This window comes from Ictalurus punctatus, unplaced genomic scaffold, assembly GCF_001660625.3.
Source record: "Ictalurus punctatus breed USDA103 unplaced genomic scaffold, Coco_2.0 Super-Scaffold_100, whole genome shotgun sequence".
Lineage (NCBI taxonomy): Eukaryota > Metazoa > Chordata > Actinopteri > Siluriformes > Ictaluridae > Ictalurus > Ictalurus punctatus.
This window is the reverse complement of record NW_026521086.1, coordinates 3,020,987-3,042,255: the sequence shown is the minus strand read 5'-3', so window position 1 is coordinate 3,042,255 and position 21,269 is coordinate 3,020,987. Positions and strand designations below refer to the sequence as shown.

The 21,269-nt window shown below is 40.7% G+C and overlaps 1 long non-coding RNA gene across 13 annotated transcripts in view; it reads left to right on the top strand.

Annotated features, from left to right (window-relative positions):
- Positions 1 to 46: 46 nt before the first annotated feature.
- The window catches only part of LOC128629751 (uncharacterized), a 31,349-nt gene continuing 10,126 nt past the window's right edge, over positions 47 to 21,269 (top strand). Inside the window, exons 1-14 of one of the 13 annotated variants that reach the window (XR_008394116.1) lie at positions 47 to 73; positions 220 to 354; positions 1,247 to 1,300; positions 1,412 to 1,527; positions 4,413 to 4,520; positions 4,621 to 4,720; positions 4,822 to 4,989; positions 5,179 to 5,511; positions 5,797 to 5,956; positions 10,999 to 14,619; positions 14,799 to 15,419; positions 15,618 to 16,175; positions 16,673 to 16,806; positions 16,933 to 17,576. This is a non-coding gene — a long non-coding RNA (uncharacterized LOC128629751). The other 12 variants (XR_008394121.1, XR_008394124.1, XR_008394117.1 and 9 more) reach the window with 12 other exon arrangements.

Sequence of the window (21,269 nt, the reverse complement as noted above, 5' to 3'; positions counted from 1 at the left end):
TCTCCTCAAAGATTCAAATTTACGTCAACGTCCGTTACGTTGGTGACGTCACCACGAGCGCGAGAAGTCGAAGGTAGGAGCAGAAAGCGGTGTTAGTGTTAGTTCTGGCCCGTTTGGACCCAGACTAAAGCGAGTTTATTCGGTTCTGTGTAACCGAACCCGTTCTGTTCTGTATTGTGTGTATGTGTGTAGTTAACGGTGTTAACACCTGTGTTTCAGGTGTATCAGTATGAAGCAGGCGGTGACGGCGCACTGATTCACTCTCGGAGCTCGGTTCACTAATGACCGAATCACCGAGGAACCGACCAAAGATAACTCACACCCGCACGGAGAAGAAGAACAAGAGGAGGAGAAGTGAGAAATAACATTTTAAAACTGTTTTTATTCACTCTGGTTCAGTATTAATGTTAATATTATACAAATATACTAGCGGTGCTAGCTTTTGAGGAGGCAGTCCAGTCCACGCATGCGCAGTGTAATTAATGAGCAAGCTATTCGAAATGTGATTAGCAAATAGGTCGATGTTATTTTTGATTCTATTTAAAACGATGAATTCACTCTGTCAATAACTGCCCAGTCTGAGAATATTGCATGATTTACTTTTATAAATGGACGTGGCAGAACGACATTTAGCTTCACTGGCTAATTAGAGCTCTTTTACTAGTTTAATGGCTGAGTCATCCGGCTTCGCGCATGCGCAGTGTGGGTTAAGGCGCTATAGTTCTCTTCTTTTGAATTATTATTATTATTATTATTATTATTATTATTATTATTATTATTATTATTGAGACCATTTGGGGTGAATTTGGAGCATGTGGGGGGTTCGAGTGACCCCAGAATGACCTATAAATATTCTTTTAATATCTCCAGAACTGAAGCAGCACAAACGAAAATTTTTACGGCACAAACCAGCACAAACTATTCTGCCGATGTTTTGTGTTGGTGGGGGGGCCAACTTCACGCAGGTTGTGTGTGTGTGTGTGTGTGTGTGTGTGTGTGCTCTTCAAATATCCAGGTGTTAGATGATCAAGTGTGTAGTGTACAGATAGAGTGCACAATTTAAGAAATAGGAACCAGTCAGAGAGAGGACATCGAAATAAGAACAGAAAGCACTGACCAAATAAGGAAATAGATTAAACTGGTACACGGCGTATGGGAGGCAGGAGATCGTGACAGTTATGTTGAATTATAACGTGTTGGATTATAGAAATAAATAAAGTGGTACTGATGTGTGTGTGTGTTTTAGGATGAGCTGGAGTGGGGCAAAGAGAACTGCATTCAGATCAAACGGATACAAGAGGTTATGACTCTCACTCACTCACTCACTCACTCACTCACTCACTCGCACACATCTATACACACACTTCTCGACACAGACCCCTAACTATCATTTCTGGTGTGTGTGTGTTAGAGGTGGCCGAGTTGTTTGAGGATCTAAAGAATTGAGTGTCACAATTCAACATGCACATCAGCGAAACTTTTCCCTCTGACTACACCAGCACGCACGCACAGAAATTCATAGTGCAGGTAACACACACACACACACGAGTAGAGCAGGTGTAGTTTAACAGCATATGTGTATAAAGAGGCTTTTTTCTTCAGGTCAAAATATATACAGCAGGGGTGCCCAATATGTCGATCGCGATCGACTGGTCGATCGCAAAGGAAGTGCAGGTAGATCGCTAGTTGACGTAGTTAGTTGACGTACAGGGCAGCCAGTCTGAGATCTCGTCTTTTCTCTCACCACGCGTGTGCGATCAAGCACGCCAGTGCTAAAGGCTAGCAAGCGAAATCGTGGGGAGAGGACATTTTTCAGTCTTTTAAAGAATTCATTGACAAAACCCAGCTCCAGTGTGCAAATTGATATCAGTCAATGGTTGAGCAGTGCAAATGGATTCATTGCCAAGTGCAGGGAAGACGATGCTTTCCCTGACTTCTTTAACTACCACTGTGTTGTGGATAAAAAATGTCATAAAATAAACATAAGGGAGACCTAGCATCCAGCAAAAGGGAGAAGAAGAAAAAAACGGGCACCTAGACACACAGAAGCGGGATTAGGCGGACATTGACGGATTGGAATTACACTTTAAAGATCTTAGTAGTCAAAAAAAGCCAAAAAGAGGTATACGAGCTGAGCTGAGGAGTGCTAATACACACACACACACACACACGCTCGTACAGTCAAAGGCGGGCAAGTAGACACAACATACACACACACTCTCTCGCTCTCATACACACACATGAATAACTTTAATAATATCTTATAGTAATAGAGAAACTATAAAAAGACAGAATAGTAGGATATGCAGGACAGTAGAACTGTAATGATGTTAAGAAGTTGGAAGTACAGTAAACCGCTTTTCAAGTAGTATAAATATATATAAAATAAGAAATATAGTGCAAATATGAAAATAAATTATAAACTAGAAATACAGGAAAATGTAAACTTACTCATGACTCAAATGGTGAGGGTTCTTGGCTCGCAAGGAAGGCCTTAATTTTAAGAAAGAACCATGAGGAGCCAGTTATAAGGGTGGCTGGGTCAAACTGTGCCCAAACCCCCCACCCAGATATAACAATAAGACCAAGGTCCCTCCCGGTTGTTTAGTCGTCTTGTCTACGTCATTTTATTTACCTAGGTAAATGAGAATCCTGGTTTCTGATTCTCTATGTAATTCAAAACGCTGGGTTTTTATTTTCTGGGTTATTAGAAATGCCTGGGTTCTGATTCTATGTGTAAGTGAAATAGGCCTTTTCTGGAAACATATGGGTTATCTAGTGTGTAAATACAGTATAAATACTGGAGCTTAAGCTCAGGGTAGGGGGATCACTTCTGAGAATTCTCATCGGTGTGGATCTCGTGTGGTGGAATGGAACAATAAAGCTGGACCCTTGCTTCTTCTCACTCACGGCTGGTGTCTTTTTTCCATCTCCAACTGGTCTCAGAGGTAGATGTGAGTATTTATTGGCTTTTAAGTTGAGTTTTAAATGTTTTTGGGTAATAGGCTAAATTTGAGCCAACAACTGCATAATACACCAACAAGCCTTATGCACAAGAATGCTAAACGTGAAAGAGATCATGGATGTTGAAACAAAGATCGCCTGTTCTATACGTGCTAGTTCACTTCAAAGACGGCTGTTCCGTGCGCATCTGGAGAAGGCAGACTACGACCAATCAGCTCCTGCTACACACTGACGTGAGACGGCTTAGTAGGGGTAAATTCCTGCAGAGATTTCGAGAGCTCTGTCCGGAGATAAGCGAGTTTCTTTTTGCTGTTAAACATGCAGAATACACCCAAGTCAATGATGATCAGTGGTTGCTGGACTTTTTTAACCGAGCATTTTTAACCGATCTGACCAACTTAATTTGGAGCTGCAAGGAAAAGACAAAAATTAAAGGCAGTTAATGCCTTTAAACAGAAAATGCAACTTCTGTTCTCAAAGCTGCAACGCCATGTTTTTGGGAACTTCCAAAACCTTGCATCAGATCTGGAGACGCAGCGGAATTGCGGCTTGTGCGCAGTTTAACATTGCACGCTACACGGAGCAGATTGACAGCTGTCGGTCAGAGTTTGACAGACGCTTTCAAGACTTTGCTTTACTGGAGGCATTCGCCACATTCATGTGCTACCCGTTTAGGGACAATGTTGAGGTTGATTCACTCGCATCGAAAATTGCAGCGCTGTTTCACCTGAACTCGTCTGAAGTGGAGGATGACATTTTTTGAAACTACAGACTGACATTCAGCTGAAGTCCAGGGCTCATGGACAGTTCTGGAACTTACTCACAGGGGAAAAGTACCCAAACATGAGGAAATGTGCCACCTCCTTGACTGCATTATTTGGCTCTACTTATTTATGTGAGTCAGCCTTTTCCCTCATGAATGACCACAATGACTGATCATCATTTGGAGGCCTGCTTGAGGCTGGCTACCAGCGGCTACTGTCCGGACTATGCAACCCTGGCTGATTCTATTCAGTGCACGTCGTCAGAGTAAGGTAATGACCAAAAATGTACTGAATTGTAGCGCCCCATAAGGGTTCATGCAGTTATGCAAGGTACATGAACATATATTGTATGTATGTGTGTGTGTGTATATGTATATATATATATATATAAGTATACGCAGTATATAAATAAATATGTTTAGCATTTTTAGTGTAGGTAGATCTCTTTGACTGGTCATGTTAAAAGTAGCTCGCAAGTCAAAAAAGTGTGGGCACCCCTGATGTACAGTAAATATAAATATTAGTCATAATTCGCAGCCTTAGAAGCACAAGCATCCAAAGTAAAATTGCAAATGCAGAGTTTAAAATTGTCACCATGACGACAAAGTCCAAGAAGTGTAACTTACTCCTGCAGAAAATAAATAATAATTATTATTAAGTATCAGTGATGTTTCCGTTGTTCAGGTGGCGATTGCAGGCGCATTTTATCCGAACTGCTTCCTCCAGGGAACTGTGGACGAGGAGCTCGCCTCCAAGGAACTCTATGGAAACGACCCCAGGACCACCATAGTGGTATTCAGTCAGCTTCCATTTAACTAGGGGATTATTATTATTATTATTATTATTAATAATATTTCTCTCTCTCCCTCCCTCTCTCTCTCTCTCTCTCAAGTGTGTAATCTCCCTCCATTTGCATTCCTCTACTATAAACAGCTCCAGTCTCTCTTCAGACACTGTGGTTAAATCAAATCCATCTCCTTTGACAGCTCCAGGTGTGTGTGACACCACTGTGTGTGTGTGTGTGTGTGTGTGTGTGTGTGTGTGTTTAATTGTGATTTTCTATAAACATGTATTGTGGGTCTGTGTGTATCAGGGCCTATGTAGAGTTCTACCGCTCGTCAATGAGAGGTTCTGGCGTTCTCCCAGAGGTGTCTCTGTCTCTCACGCAGGAGAGACTTCCTCTCCATCTCAACGTTTAACCCACTGGAGAGGTTGAGACTTGGGCAGGGGGGTAGTGTATCTCACACCTCAGATATACACGGTACACACACACACTCTGCAGCGAGCATCATCAGATGAGTCATAGTTACATTTTAAGTGAGAGTAGTCATGTGACCAAATCCCCTAGACAGTGTGATGTTTAGATGATGTTCTGTACATTAGTGCTGTTCTGTTACAGGTCTCTCTCTCTGTGTCTCTCTCACTCACTGTGTGTGTGTGTCTCTCTCAGGGTGAATGTGGATTTTCAGAATCAGTCAGTGAGCCCTGTCGGGGTTCTGAGCAGCTCCATTGAGTTGGAGAATCTTCCATCTAACCCTGTCTTTATCGTCAATATCACCGAGGTGTCTGTTCCGCCTCTTTCACTTTCAGTGCACAAATAAAAAAGAAGCAGTGGCTCCTGTGTGTGTGTGTGTGTGTGTGTGTGTGTGTGTGTGTGCACTAACAGGAGGTCCAGGTGCAGCCTTTGGATATTGATGAAGATTTACTGCCCCTGCAAGACCTTCCTCGACTGCGTAGTCTGGAGCAAAGGATGCAACAGAGCCCAGATTACAAGCAAAATCTGGTGAGAGTTTTTTTCCTTTTTGTTAACAACTACTTGCACAATTACACAGCTACTGAGAGCATTTCTGTTTTCTCAAGGTGACACACTCGTACTCAAAGCACAACACTGAACACCACTTTGATATGAGGGAACACTTATGACCTACTCTTTAGTAGAGATGGAAAACACACAGGGCAGGGTAACTGTAGGAGTAGTGAGAAGCACTGACACAGTTGACGAGGCAATACATGCTTATTAATTATTTGTTTTTATACTAGTGTATATTATTTTTTACATCGGTTTCAGGTAAACTGGTTGGCGCTTATTGACGGGGTGTATGTGCGTGACTGCACCTGGCGCATATTGAAGAGGGTGATTGCTAACTCCCTGGCAAAGAATCTCAATTGGAGGGGAGTCGATGGAAAGACTTCACTGTCCGCTCTCCAACTCGGAGAGGTCGTGATTGGTAAGTATATCTGTTTACATACAGAATTAGCTGTCTCTCTCAGATGATATGTAAGGGGTAATCCACGGCTAGATGTGCATTAAACGATTTAATGCATGATGTGGAGGAAAAGAACCACTCGTTCAAATCGTTTAATGCACACCTAGCCATGGATTACCCGCCTATACCATGGTCTTTCCACAATTAATAACGTTAAAGCTGTCATTGGTTTAGAAGTGCAAACTTTGATTAGAAGTTTAAAATAAACTTTGGGAGGTCCCACTTCGGCTCTAATTGGCTATTTATATTTCTCTGGTTTACTTTATTTAAATGGTTAGTAGTCATATGGATCCCAGGATAGCTGGGACAGGCACGCCTTTAAGATTTATTAGTTGGAACGTCAGAGGTATGGGTAATCCTGTCAAGACATCTAAGGATTTTATACATTTGAAACATTTAAACTTCAATATAGTATTTTTACAGGAGACGCACCTACGTCTTAAAGTATTAAAGATCATCAAAGGTTACTCTGCCCTTGGGTGAGTCAAGTCTTCCACTCGAACTTTAATTCGAAAGCAAGAGGAGTCGCTATTTTAATTGACAAAAGGTCACAGTTTTCCTCCACTAACGTTGTTGCTGAACGGTAGATATATTATAGTTGCTGGTACTCTGATGCAAAGACAGGTGTTGTTGGTAAATGTACACGCTCCAAACTTTGATGATGTGGAATTTGCTAATAGATTGTTGAGCAATCTCCCTTTTTAAATACTCACCTGTAGATTTTCGGTGGAGATTTAAACTGTGTAATTCACCAAAACTTTGATCGGTCTAATCCCCGTACTCTGAATCAATCTGCTATGTCTAAAACATTTTCCGATTTTATGGGTCAGAACGGTCTCGTTGATCCCTGGAGATCCCGTAACTCTGCTCTTAAAAAGTTTTCTTTCTTCTCCCAGGTGCTATCCTATTGAAATCCTATTCGAGGATTGATTATTTTTTATAGACAGCACTCTTGATTCTTGTGTAGTTTCTTCTGACTATTTGGGTATTGTAATTTCTGACCATGCGATCATGAATTAGATATTCATCTTTCTATTTATAAACGTAGCCCACCGCCTTGGAGATTTAATTCTCTTCTTTTAGCAGACAGTGAATTCTGTGAGTTCATTTCTACTTCTATGGATGACTTTCTTTTCTTCAGTCAGAATGACTCCACCTCTTATTCATTGTTATGGGAGACACTTAAATCCTATATCAGAGGGCAGATTATTTCTTACTCCACTCTCTGTAAATAAAAGCGCACTGCTAGGGTTAATGAACTTACATCTGCGATCAGTAGTCTCGATCAAAGATGTGCGTTGAACCCCTCTCCAGAACTTCTTAAACAGCGAATCGACTTACAGGCAGAATTCAATCTTATTTCGACTAAAGAGGCGGAACGCTTGTTGTTACGTACTCCTGGTTCATATTATGAACATGGCGACGAGCCGAGTCGTTTACTGGCACGTCAGCTACGGCGACAGGCCACTTCCCGTCTCATACCTAGTGTTAAAAACACTCATAATATCGTCACTACAGAGCCCATGGAAATTAATGCTACTTTTAAATGGTTTTACTCTTCACCTTATAAATCTGAATTTCCTGCAGACGATACTAAAGTGAATGCATTTCTTCAAGACCTTTGTACCCCTGTTATTGATTCGAATACTGCCATGCAACTAGACTCCCCACTCTCTTCAAGAAATTTGAATTCAGTTAAAACTATGCAATCTAACAAAGCTCCTGGCCCGAACGGGTTTCCAGTTGAATTTTTTAAAATGTTTATCGGAAAATTAGCTCCATTGCTTTTATCTGTGTTCAACGAATCCTTGGAATGTGTCTTTGCCTCTGACTCTGACACAAGCCACGATAGCTCTGCTTCTTAAGGAGGGTAAGGATCCAACCTCCTGTGGTTCTTATAGGCCGCTGTCTCTGCTTAATGCAGATGTAAAGGTGTTGGTGAAAGTAATGGCATCTCGTTTAGAGGACATTATCCCTTATATTATATGTGAAGAGCAGAAGGGTTTTATAAAGGGACGTCAGATGTTTTTCAGTACCCGTACGCTCTTTAATATAATTTATTCAAAGCATTCGGCAGTGCTTCCTGAGATTGTGATTTCATTAGATGCTGAAAAAAGCATTTGATAGGGTTGAGTGGGAGTATTTGTTTGCAGTCTTGAGGAAGTTCGGATTTGGGGATGAGTTTATTTCTTGGATTAGCCTCCTTTACTCAACCCCTAATGCCAGGGTTCAGACAAACGATCTCGTCAAGGTTGTCCTTTATCCCCTCTGCTTTTTGCTGTCGCTATCGAACCTCTGTCTATCGCATTAAGATCTTCTCCCTTGTTTAAAGGAATAGTTCTATACGGTGTAGAATACAAATTGTCGCTATATGCTGATGATTTGTTATTGTATGTAACCGATCCTGTTGCCTCTATGCCTGCTGTCTTGGCTGTTCTGGAATCCTTCGGTGTTGTCTCTGGTTATAAATTAAACTTGGATAAAAGCGACTGTTTTCCTGTCAATACTGCAGCATTTTCTCTCCAACAGTCAGATTTACCGTTTCGATTTAGTCAGTAAGGGTTTAAATACCTAGGTATCAACGTGACACGTTCTCTATCTAATCTTTCATCAGCTAACTTCACTCCCCTTATCTCAAAGGTTAAATCTAACATTCAGATTGGGGTAACTTACCCCTTTCTCTAATTGTCAGGATCAATGTCGTCAAAATGAATATATTACCGAAGTTTCTTTTCTTGTTCCAGCAAGTGCCTCTTTCTCTGCCAAAATCATTCTTCGATTCATTGGCTAAGATAATTAGTACTTTTATTTGGGGAGGGAAGCCACCAAGGGTTAGTAAATTATTGCAGAAATGTAGACTTAGTGGAGGACTTGTATTACCCAATTTTCAATTCTATTACTGGGCTGCGCACATCCATAAACTCTGCTACTGGGTTAAATCTCCTGGATCTTCTTGGTCTAAATTGGAACTATTGTCGTGTAGGGAATCCTCTTTACCTGCTTTACTTTACTCCTCTTTACCTACAAAACTCTCCCTATATACTGATAATCTAGTTGTCCTCAACACTTATGACTTGGTATCAATTTAGACGGCGCTTTAAATTTGTAGGTGCATCCTCTTTGTGTCCTTTAGTCAACAACCATCTATTTCCTCCATCGTGTTTGGACTCCACATTCTCAGTGTGGGATGACAAGGGTATTGAACAAGTTAGAAATCTGTATCACGAAGGTGTGTTCGATAGCTTTGCCAATCTGGCATACACTTATGACCTCCCTGTGACTCATTTTTTTCGGTATTTTCAAATTCGGAATTTCGTTTCTAGATGTTTTCCTGATTTCCCCTCTGCGCCTCCTGAACAATCTTGGGAAAGCTTGTTTTCATACAATCCACATCAGAGAGGAATGATTTCTAGGATTTATGATTTCATTCTGGCGTTAGGTAGTGAGTCGTGTAACAAAGTTAGGAATGCGTGGGAAACGGAGTTAGGAGTACAGATAAGTGAGGGGTGTTGGGAACGTGCTATAGGGAGGGTACAGTCTACCACTTCCTGTGCTCGTCTTGGACTCATCCAGTTCAAAGTTTTACACAGAGTCCATCTGTCCAAGTCGAGACTTTCTGTGATGTATCCGGACGTAGAGGACAGGTGTGATAAATGCCATGGCTCTCCCTGTCATCTTGGCCATAGGTTTTTCTTCTGCCCTGATCTCCATGGTTTTTGGACTGGTTTTTTACCATCATGTCCACTATTCTCAGGGTAGATTTAAATCCTTGTCCATTGATTGCTGTATTTGGGATTCCTGATGCCTCAGTTCCATTGAGCTTGATACAAAAGGATGTTTTTGCTTTCACATCCCTTATAGCAAGACGTTCCCTACTGTTGCAGTGGAAGTCTGCTAAATACCCATCTATCTCCCAGCGGCTAAAGGGCGTGATGTTTTTTCTGAAACTCGAGAAAATAACATATAGGATGAATGGTTGTACGGACAAGTTTTTTTATAAAGGGCATCCCTTTATTGTATACTTTATGGAGTTAGACACTTCCCACTTAAATTTTTGTGCCTGTTGTTGAATTTTACAATATCTTTATAACCAGCGACAGTTATTGGGTATCCATGATGAGGCGGGGGGCGGGTTTTCTGCATTTTTAATTTTGTTTTCTTTTGTTAGTGAAAAAAGAAGAAAAACCTGTGAATGTTTACTGCTGTGTGTTGCTCAATTTCTTTTCCTTGGGAAAGGGAGGGGAGGAGAGAAGAGAAAAGGTGATGTTCAGCTGACCTGTAGACGTGTTCAGGAGAAATGTTCAATAAAAATGAAACTGGAAAGAAAAAAGTAGTTTAAAATAAACTTTAATTTCCATAAGTTAGGTGGTTAGATCTGGAATTTTGTCTGAAGTAAATCAGACACACAGATAAAGTAGTGTGATAAGATTTAGGAATGATCACGGTGATCAAACTGGCTGGAATTACCTGTGCAATAAACAGTTACAGTGAGGGGGAAAAAAGTATTTGATCCCCTGCTGATTTTGTACGTTTGCCCACTGACAAAGAAATGATCCGTCTATAACTTTAATGGTAGATTTATTTGAACAGTGAGAGACAGAATAACAACAAAAAAATCCAGAAAAACGCACGTCAAAAATGTTATAAATTAATTTGCATTTTAATGAGGTAAAAGTATTTGACCCCCTCTCAATCAGAAAGATTTCTGGCTCCCAGGTGTCTTTTATTTTTTAATTTTTGACATGCGTTTTTCTGGATTTTTTTTGTTGTTATTCTGTCTCTCACTGTTCAAATACAACTACCATTAAAATTATAGACTGATCATTTCTTTGTTAGTGGGCAAACGTACAAAATCAGCAGGGGAACAAATACTTTTTTCCCTCACTGTATAATGCACACCTTCCAGCCAATCAGAATCCAGTATTCACACTGACCGTGGTATAAGTGTAATTAATGCTTAAGATTCATAATGACTGTACGATATGTGTTGCTTTATTCCAAAGCTGCAGTTCATAGAAACCTCTTCACGGCTAAAGCTGCAGAGATGGAGGTCGAGGGGTCCATGAAGAGGCGGCTCCAGCTGGCATCAGATCGAGAGTGTGGGCGCAAGAGCAGACTTTTGATAAAGGAGGGTATTTACAGTGTTTTAACTGGTGTGTTTTTTGCGCTATTTATTAATTTGTTAAAATGTTCATATTATAGTCTATTTTTAATTGTTTATAAAAGTCCTTGCTGTTTTTAAGTGGCTGAATTAGTGTGTGCACGCGTGTGTGCGTGCGTGTTGGTAGCTGGGTGGGTATATAGTTGTGGTCGGAAGTTGACATACCCCTTGCAGGAGAAAGAGACCCTGTGTAATCTGTTTAAACGACTTTTACACATGTTTTGCAGAGAGATCATTTTCACCTTGCTGTTTGGGTCTCTGTCCCACACTGTTACAGTGCAGTATTGAGAGCGCGAGGGAGATCGATTTTCTATCAGAAACAGTAACTATATAAAATGGACGTCAACACGCACCACTCTGTGACGTCATTTCTCGCTCTCAACAGAGTAGTTGTGATTGTTCAGTGTTTACGACAGGGCCAAAACATTCAAGGCCATGGTGTATTTTGACTGTTCCTGTAGCATAATCTCACCAAACTGTGTGTACACGAGTCCACAGACACTGAGTCTATTCACAGTTCCATGCTGTGTAGATGTTCTGCTCATCCTCACTGTACCGTAAAGGTCAGAACCTCACATCTGTAACCTTGTAGCTTTCCTTAATCAACACGACTGCGACCAAGCTTGTGTGTCACTACTATTTTTAGATCTCCGCCTCTCAAAAGTATTGGCGCCCTGCGCGTCCGCCTCTCAAATCTTTTGGCGCCCTACGTGGCCAGCTCTCAAATCTGTTGGCGCCCTATGCGTCCGGCTGTCAAATCTATTGGTGCCCTATGCGTCCAGCTCTCAAAACTATTGACGCCCTTCACGGGCAGTTCTCAAAAGTATTGGCACCCGATCTGAATTTTGCCACGGCACGCACCACTCACATTTTCTTCAGGAAATGTACCTTAAAATAATAAAAAGTCTCTCACTAGGCTGTGTGTCGAGATAAACGTGAAAACATCTTGAGCTTGTGTTCACCACAGACCTTATTTCCGGCATTTAACCCAAAACCCCATTGACGGAAGTGCTAATACGCTGAATCGTTTCTGGGTTTCACGACTCATTCCTGCAGCACTCTGTAAGACGGGCTGTTGTTATCAAACCATTGAAATCGGATAAGCGCTTTGGTAATGATTCTTTAAATGAACCGATTCAGAATCCTCTTCTTGAATCGTTTGAGTCGTTCTCACTCGGTCAGGGTTGCACGTGTGGGTTGCTTTTCCTGCACGTGTAATCAGCACGTGTTCACAGACCGTAAATCCCGACCCCATGGTAGACACTCGACAGAAATTTCATACTAAAGTAAGTATTTTATATTTTCTGGGTCTAAACAGAGCAGAAGTATTGCTAACATGTTGTACAGATTCTATTGGACTGGTGAACTGTGTGGATTTGTATATTTAACCCAGTTTAATATGGCCTGCTTTGTTCAGTCAGAGACAAGTAAATCTGTTCTAATGTTCATTTATTTTCCATAGATAAAACACGTTTGTTTACACATGAATACGTACTTTATGCTTTCAGAATGGTGGAGATTTGGCTCTTAACTATGGTTAAGTGGTAGGTACTATAAAATGCACAGTTCTGAGACACTATATACCTATACTGTGAAATCAGTACATGTGTGTTTAGAATGATTATAGCTTTTGGGGGAAAAACTATTCTTGAATCTATTAGTCCTTGTTCTGATGCACCTGTAACGTCTCCCTGAGGGCAGCAGATCAGAGCCAGGGTGAGAGCTGTCCTCAATGATGGTTTTTCCTCTGCTGAGGCAACGGGGGGTGTAAATATCCATCACGGAGGTGTTGTGGATAAAAAATGTCATAAAATAAACATAAGGGAGACCTAGCATCCAGCAAAGGGGAGAAGAAGAAAAGATGGGCACCTAGACACATAGAAGCGGGATTAGGCGGACATTGACAAATTGGAATTACACTTTAAAGATCTTTAAGAGCAGTAGTAGTCAAAAAAGTCAAAAAGAGGTATACGAGCTGAGCTGAGGAGTGCTAATACACACACACACACACACGCTCGTACAGTCAAGGGCGGGCAAGTAGACACAACATACACACACACTCTCTCGCTCTCATACACACACATGAATAACTTTAATAATCTTATTGTAATAGAGAAACTCTCTATAAAAAAACAGAATAGTAGGATATGCAGGACAGTATGGAGGATATGCAGGAGCTTAAGCTCATCACTTCTGAGAATTCTCATCGGTGTGGATCTTGTGTGGTGGAACGGAACAATAAATCTGGACCCTTGCTTCTTCTCACTCACGGCTGGTGTATTTTTTTCTATCTCCAACTGGGCTCAGAGGTAGATGTGAGTGTTGGCTTCTATGTTGAATTTTAAGTGTTTTTGGGTAATAGGCTATATTTGAGCCAACAGAGGGGAGAGGTAATAAATAAACTTATAAATGTGATTACTTGATGAACGTAGACAGAACTCTATAAATGTGAAATGTTTTGTTGAAGTTCAGATGAATCTCTGATGTACAGAATCTTCAACAGAGTTCTGCAGAAAGATTTTGAATGCCTGTCATTCACCAGAACAAATTTGCAGTTGAACAGTCTGTCTAAAATAAAAAATCTAAACACACAATATAAAATTCCTGCAGTATGAATAAAGCCTTTGTGTTGCTTTTAGCAAACATGTCTAGTACTCTCGGTTCAATGTACACAATTTACCCCATTTAAATGCATTTTGGAAATTGTTCCACATGGCCTTAAAGTGTGAATATTCACCGTATGCCAAATAAGTAATCAAAGAATGGAATGGATTTTTTCTTCTCTAATGGACCATTAATCACAATTATAAAAGATGATGCATCAGGTACAAAGTATCAGGGTTTTTCCCCCCTCTTTTTCCCACAATAGTTGCATGATTTTTGCTACACCCTTTCCACCGTGTGTGTGTGTGTGTGTGTGTGTGTGTGTGTGTGTGTGTGTGTGCGCTACAAATCACTTTGAGGTAAAAATATTTTAAGGCAGCCACTTTCACCTTCCTACAACAACTGGTGACTGGTCTGAGGTGAAGCTTCTTGTCATGTTACTGTGGTCATGGATCACATTGTGGGGATCTCCTGTAATGTAACCGTTTCTGTAATTATCCTTACTTGCCTTTGCGCTTTTGTGCTTCTGTGTCTTCTGTTGGTGCTTTTATTCTGCTTTTTAGGGCCCGAGCACCGCTGCTGCAAAGCCCTATTGGATCTGCTGTTTATTATTGGGGCAGAGCACCGAAGGTGCAGCGCTTCCGGTGACCACCGGAGGGCGCATGCACCGGATGTGCAGGGCCCTATTGATTTTCTGGTGTTTATTGTTTATTTCATGCATTCTTGTCGTTTTTAAGGACCTAAACATGGCTGAAAACTCCCAAAACTCGGTAGACGCGCCAGCACCAGTGAAAATGTAACTTACATTGGGCATGGGCATGGTCGAGGAGCTCCTTAGCACCCCTGAATGCAGACAAAGGTCGGGATGAAGTTGCTCCGATGTGCACGATTTACCATATATATATATATATATATATATATATATATATATATATATATATATATATATATATATATATATATATATATATATATAATTAGATAGATATGGGGTAATAAAGTGTAAAATATAGATAATTCACAATAATTTAATATCAGATATCAGTTAGATTCAGCTTCGGACACAAGTTCCAGGTACTGATCGAGAAGGAGTGGATCAGCTTCGGACACAAGGTCTAGTATGGCGTACGCAATACATATTCTAAGCTTAATCGTAAACATATTATAAACATGTCACTTAAAGAAAAAGACGTATGATCATTGTGATCTAGTTAAGATTTATAAGTTATCTATTTATGGAAGTTTTATGGAAGTATTCTCCAGTGTCACGGCAGAGAGGACATTGCACTTTCCAGTTTCTCAGTAACATTGCAAGTCTTATTCATTTCAAGAGTTAGGGTGGGGAAAGAGAGGCTTGTGAGGGAACTATTGTTTTATTTTAATGTTATAAAGTAAGAGATCATAATGAGAACTAACTCTCTTTTCCAGGACATTCCAAATTGTTCTTTGGCTATGCCCCATGTTTGTGCAATATTTCAGACCGGTTTTTCCTCTTTTCGCAGCTTCAAAATGGCTTGCTTTTCTCCCATAGACAGCTCTCTGGTCTTCATGTCAGTTTATTCTTTTTAACAACAAATGCTGTCTCCACAGGTGAAACCCAGGGCTCAAACCAAGAGAAGACATTCAGAGCTATTCATTCTTTAAAGTCCATTTAACGAGGTACACCTGGCCAGCAAGAAAAAAACATCAGTCACTCGTTCCAGTATTTTTGAACAGTTAATGAATAGGATGGCTTCAAAAAAGCTGCCATATTTTAAGCTGTGTAACACGTCTAGATGTAAATATGAGGAAATGAAAGCTGAAATTCTGATCTATCGTCTCATATTCGTCTTTCATCTCAAACCCAAATGTCTTCAGTATACAGCAAAAGCAAGTGAATTGGCCTTGATGTTCCAATACTTTTGAAGAGGACTCTAATTGTAAGAATTAAATATAATTTCCGTACTGAACAAAGACTGATTATCTGTTCAGGCGTTATTGTGCAGATCCACATTTAAGCATCTTACTATACACTGAGTTCAAAGAGCTTTTTCTCATCCCCATCCTGGATCGCCCCTACAGCTGCCTGTTTGGTACATTCCTCTACAGCAGTGAGCAGGAGAGAATGGAAAAGATACGCTCCACATTTCTCCACTAATGGGCGGAGGCTTTCCAGCCTGTCTGATTTTTCTGAATGGAAATGAATTTGTCTAAGTGTCTTATGACTTCTCTCTCTGTCTCTCTCTCTCTTTTGTTTTTAGGAAGTACAGGGTAAAACGGTCACTGTGGTCCTACGTTAACAGTCAGCCGGAGGACTTCACTAACCCGTTCTATGTGGACTGTAAAAACCAGGTGCTGTATCCACTGGCCAGTCTCGCACATCTGGAGCTCTGGGTGGGTTATTATGTGCACTGGAACCCACGCATGAGACCTCAGGTGCTTATACTGCAAACCACACTCTATGAAATTCTGGGGAAATGCTCAAAAATAGTGTTGCCAATATATACCAAAATACCTAGTTACTTGTATAACTGAACAGTGTCACTTCAGACACATGATGAATGTCACTTTTTATTACTAGATGTTTCTGGGTTTTAACACCAAGTTTGCTTTAAAAAAAACAAAACCATTTCTATCAGCACAAAGCTAAAAAAACACAAAAGCTGGAGTAATGGGTCGGTAAGCATAAAAAGTGCCGTACACAGTGGAACTGGACACACGAGGATCTCTGACACTGTTGACTCTTCAGTGGTTCTATTTTCAGTTCTAGTTTGTAGGTACAGGTTTCAGTCTTCAACAACATTGTAGTTTTCTTTTTAAAATGCACTCCTTGGTTGTGCTCACTGCATTACAAACTCAAATCCAACATTGTGAGATTTTTTTTTTAAAAATGTGTTGAAATGGAGTTTTCTTGTGATTCCTCTATATTCCAGTATATTTCATGATTGGCTGGTTAGAAAACTACATGAACGTACAGGTGTTCCTAATAAAGTGGACGGTGAGTGAACATGACGTGGCTGAAACGATTTCCAAAACACTTCAGGAGCAGCTAGCGATAAAGATTAAGGTTACACCGGCTTGATGACTGATCTTTTAATAATGATACATAAATAAATAGAAAGCGAATGGAATGATTTAGAAAATCGGTGTCCCAGAACGAAACTGATGTTTGTGTGCTTTGTTGATTATGTAGATGCCGCTCCATCAGAATCTGAGAGTGTTATTGTTTTTGCGTGAAGAACGTGGAGGAGCTCCAGAGAGAGGCCACGTCATCCTGCTCCATCTCCTCATCCTCAGAGCATACTTCTCCCTCCTCACATAGTGGTACACCACTTCACACTGCCGTCTAAATACACACGCGCACACACACACATACATACATTTAAGAGCACACACTGTCTTTACTCAATGAATACACTCGGGCACAAGTAGGGAGTGGATGAGTATGAAGCGGACACACACACACACACACACACACACACACACACACACATTCCTGTTTGCAATTTTTTTAACTATAGAGAAGTAACCTAGTGTCACATTTTATAAATCCTTAATACTTAAAAATGGATCTTGGATCAATGAGGTTTTCTACTGTTCTCAAGGCTTGGCATGCTGTGCATCCTGAGATGCTTTTCTGCTCACCATGTATGTAAAGAGAGGTTATTTGATGTTACCATGGCCGTCCTATTAACTTGACCCAGTCTGGCCATTCTCCTTTCGCCAACAACGTGTTTCCACCCCGAGAACTGCCACTTACCGGATGTTTTTCAGACAAGTGTGTGTGTGTGTGTGTGTGTGTGTGTGTGTGTGTGTGTGTGTGTGTGTGTGTGGAAATCCTAGGAGAGCCGCAGTTTCTGGAATACTCAAACCAGACCACTTAGAATCTACAACCATGCCACAGATAAAATCACTGGATTGCATTCTGGTGTTTGATGTGAATATTGACTGAAGCTCTTCATCTGATCCTGCTTGATGTTGTACATTGTGGTGTTGCCATATGATTGGCTGATTGGATAATTGTATGAATGAGCACATGTACAAGTGATCAGTGAGCACATCCATCTACCATAGAGGTATTTTGGGGCAGTACTTGACAATGTACCTGACTTTGTTAGATTTGTGGCCAAGTTGAAGAAGCTTTTGACAGCCGAATGGAAAAAAATTAATAAAACAATTCAAGACAAATTCACTTTCAGTCTTGTTTTTTGTTTTGTTTTTTTCCCCCTTCATGTTAATCTCTTTCTACAGAACCCGTCCAAACTTCATATGTCAATGCAGTAAGCAAGATAAACTGTCTACAGATAAAGAATCTAAGCATGCATCTGTTTTCACCCTTATAGAAAAAGTTTTGCAGTTCCTATCCAAAAGACACCAAGAGCCCAGATGTCCTTAGAAACTAAATGTACCCTCCAACTCGTGGCCTTTTCAGTAACTCGATTCCCAGACGTCGCCACACTGATCACAGTGCATCCTTCAAATCCACCGTGCAACGGAAATGGACCAGTCGATTTAAACGGATTGTTGAAAATGTACGTTGTTCAAGGCATTTGTGAATTTGAAATTTCGCTACAAACAGAGTCTGAACAGTCGCCAGAATCTGAGGCAAAAACACACGAAGGAATGAGATCACGTCGTCATTGCCTCGTCTCTGGTGTTCTACATTTTTGACAAAAGTAACACCAGAGATGCTGCGTTAAAATGGTCAAGAAAATTACACCAGAGTAAAAAAATCCCATTGGGTGAGATTATAAACATCGACTGAAACTCTCGATAGGACATTGTTGGAGAGTTGCATACGAGCGGACATTCAACAATATTTAGTAGAAGCCTTGTGGATGTTTTCGTCTGTGTTCGTCTGTAATATACTGGACTGTCCTACCAAGAGTTCGTCCACATACACATTCAACTGAAGCTCATACAGTCAGCATACTGAACTCTCCTTTTTGCCATAGTGCGGCCGCTTAACAAGATAAGGCCTCAGAAGTCAAGCACCAGCAGCTTGTGGCTAAAAAACTGCAGCAGAATTGAGCTCGGCTAGGAGGTGACTGGTGACGGAAAAAGCCGGGGAACCCCGGAAAGGAAAACAGGGCTGTGTTCCAAATCTTTTATTGCCTCCTCTTCAAACTCCAAAAACCTCTGGGCCCTACAGCTAAATCCAGAGCTGAGGAAAACAACCGTTCAACTAAGAAGGCCTTCTCAAACACAATGTTTGAGCGAAGGGAGGAAATGATCAAACACAGATCAATTGGAACACAGCCCATACAGCAAAACCGTAAAAAGGTGCCATAGAGTGTAAATGATTCAAAAAGACACAAATCTGAGCCCAAACACTTCATATGACCATTGATATGACTGCTAACGAAATCTATTGTACTATAGCTACACTGCTACAAGTGTACATAAAGATACACCGATACAACCAGTTGAACATGAATAACACGCAAAGCACATTTCACAAATCACAAATTCCCTAATAAAGGAAAAAGACATGTTTGTGCTAACATGTAAGACTTGAGTTTCCACATCTTCCAAACAAGTACACTTGAGCGTCTTCATTACTGTAAGCTCGGCTCTGAAAATCTGCTACCACTGTTGTACCAGTAAACACACACACACACAGAGCAAGTTAGCAAAGATCGGTCAACAAGGTTTCTTCAACACAACCACCTTTTGATACACGTACACTCACTTCATATTGTCAGTCCCTTTTTAAAAGTGAATTAAACCATGAGCAGCTATCTTCTCAAAAGTCCGGTCAATTTCAGAGCACAAAAAAACTGCCTATATACACAACAATTCAGTCCCACGGCTCTGAAAGAAATGCAGAGCACAAATGTACAAATCACTGTGATTTCTATTTTTCTTACATGTGAAAAGGATGCTTGTAAAAAGATGATAAATCTTCACTGGGAATTACTTTAAGGTCATCAACAATTAATTTATAAATCAGGGGAGCCTGGCTCTGGTCCTGAATTCCTGTGATCATGCACAGTGTGATGATTTCTCATCTAACACTCCTACCTAATAACCCGAAGACTTAAATCGGGTGTGATTCAGGAAAATTCCCAAACTGTACTGGACTGTAATCTTACAGGACCACAGTAAGGCTTCCCTGCTCTAAAGCGTTTCCTACAGAAATATTTATTTGAACATGATGTGGATAATCTAATCACAGACTCTGGATTAACGGTGCACACAGCGATGCTTTCACACAAAAGTGTGATGGACACTAAAAAGCTGGAGCAACACTAATGCATGAATAGTTTGTCTCAGAGTTTGTACTTTCAATTAGAAACACATTAAACCTCTGCACAGTTTCCAACTTCATATGAATAATATTGTAAACAGTCGTATTAGTGAGAATGAGGACAAACAGTTAAATATTCACAGAAAGTTTGACTTAGTCACAAAGCAGATGTCCCTCCCCTCCCCCCACTGAGAGCATGTATGCGTTGAGCAGTGCTCCCTCTTCAGGCTGGGAGATGTATCACAGGTTACACCACGTTGTCTTCTGTGGGCGGCTCAGCATTGGGGGGCTGGAGGAGAGTTTGTTGAACTGTAAAATGACATTTTCACTTAGGGGTGTACTCACTTTTGTTGCCAGCGGTTTAGACATTAATGGCTGTGTGTCGAGTTATTTTGAGGGGACAGCAAATTTACACTGTTCCACAAGCTGTACACTTTACATTGTAGCACAGTGTTATTTCTTCAGTGTTGTCACATGAAAAGATATCATCAAATAGTACCATAGCAGGCTGAGAGTTTCACATCAACAAAGGTCAAGCGTGGAAAGTTTTCAAATCGGTCTTATCAGTGTTTTTTTGCTCGCTCATTCACACTTTGCACTATGGTTACGATAACAGTCTATCCTTCTGCCCAACAGGGAGAAAACTGGCCACGTCAGCCATTTTGACAGCCTGTGGTGTTGTCTGGTTAAAAATGTGTGTAAGTTTATATTCTAGATTATATTTGTAGTACATCTCCTTGCACATGCACTTTTTCCCCTTAATAGTACAGGGACATACTTGTGCATGAAAAGCAGATAGAACAGTATAATCAAAAAGAGTGCGAAGAAGGGGAAAAAAGTAGAGTACTCGTGACCCCGCCCTCCTTTAAGCCAACCAATGAAAGCAAAGCTCGTTATCAAACAAAATCAAGGTCTACAAAATAACCTGTTGGGAGAACACCACATATAAACACTACACCTTAAAGTGATTAACATCCTATATAAGGTTTGCATAATTATTAGCTTCTCCAATTCAGGAAAATGGGCCAAAAAAAAAAGGTCAGAAATTGTAAAATGCCTATCAGAGGGCTGCAGCACACTGACGATCGCAAAATTATTGAGGTGTGACCTCCCAACAAAAATGCTTACTGTTGTCATTCATTACTGTATTGGCACACTTGCAGTGTAAATTCTGTTGTTTATTATAACGGAAGTGATGTGTTAGTAATGAGGCCGCGTTGCGATCACGCGTGGTGTAGACGCGCTGATACAGAGTGTAGAGCGAGTAAGATCTGTAATGT